Raw genomic sequence first — 1,401 nt, 5'->3', positions numbered from 1 at the left:
ATATTCCACCTATTTATGTAGAATTATACTTTGTGGAGTTAGGGGTATTAATATAAGGTTACTTTTAGATGAATAATATCCTGGGATTTGGTTTGGGAAGTCCGGGTGGGGGGTGGGGAGGGGTTTTCATTAATTGTGATGTACTTGTGATTGCTTTCTTTTTTATGTTGAAAATAATAAAATTTTTATGAAAAAAAAATAAAAAAAAAAAATATTTTAAGCAGCTTTTAGAGGTCCTGGCTTTGGAATTCATTAGCAAGTCCAAGCTGCAGTCTGCACTGTAAAAAGATTGTTTACATTTTTATTGGGAAGAAATGGCAAGACTAAATTTCAAAGCATTCTGCTAGATCCTAATAAGCCCTTGCTGAACACCGTGGGAATTATTATTGAGTTAAGTATGTACAACTTTCTTTAGGCTACTACTCCAATAAATCGATTTATTAGACTACCACTCCAATAATTATCATTCATATATTTGAGGATAGTACAGTTGAAAGCTTTCAAACCAGGGACAATTAATGCATATTTTTTCCTGTTTCTAGAAAGGACGTCCATTGCATAATGCTTCATTCACAATGAATGATATAGAATTCTTACAAATAATTTATTTTCAAGATTCAGAAAATCAGTAGGTATAAAATGCACATGGGATACCTTATGTGCACATAGAGATTCATTCATATATACAGGCAGCACACTATACATTTCCTAATGTTACAGAGCAAGGAACATTTCTCATGGCAGAGCTTGAATAGAAAAATAAAAGTAGTCTGGAAGATTCTTTCTTCAGGAAACTACAGAAATACTTGCAATCTCTCTCAAAAGCATCTTATGTACCTGAAATCCAAAAAAGCGCTAAGCCTTTCAGAAACCCAGCTGCTCTGACTAAATGGATAATTTGGAGGTATGTTTCAATCAGTTCATAAAAGGGCCACTGAATAGTTTATTCAGCCTTATTATACATACACAATAATGCATCTATTCTTCAAACCAGAGTACAAAATTTATGAGCTGCTCATTAAATTAACCAACTTATAAGTGAAGCCAATCAAGTTGTGAATTTTTTGTTTGTCTTAAATCCTGTTATGTAAACTTTTCTAGATAATCAGACATCACATATATTGATATTTTTTTCTGTTTGTCTTTTTAACATTTAAACCAGAGAGCTAAGTACAAGATATAGTCACCTTCATCTCACATTCAGTATCAAACAAATGGAATTTAAGATTTTTGAACATTATTCTGGAAAACTCTATTGGCTGCTGCAACTAGAAATGCTAAAATATTATATTTCAAATCCTACTGAAGATGTGGATCCTTGGTACTTTCTGAGTTTGGTTATTTGCCTGAGACATTGTGTTACCCAACTATGTAACATCATCAGTGCCCTGATAATGTTAC

Source organism: Protobothrops mucrosquamatus, unplaced genomic scaffold, assembly GCF_001527695.2.
Source record: "Protobothrops mucrosquamatus isolate PMUCROS unplaced genomic scaffold, P.Mucros_1.0 scaffold5834, whole genome shotgun sequence".
Classification (NCBI taxonomy): Eukaryota; Metazoa; Chordata; class Lepidosauria; order Squamata; family Viperidae; genus Protobothrops; species Protobothrops mucrosquamatus.
The sequence above is the reverse complement of the archived record's forward strand: the minus strand, read 5'-3'. Positions refer to the sequence as shown.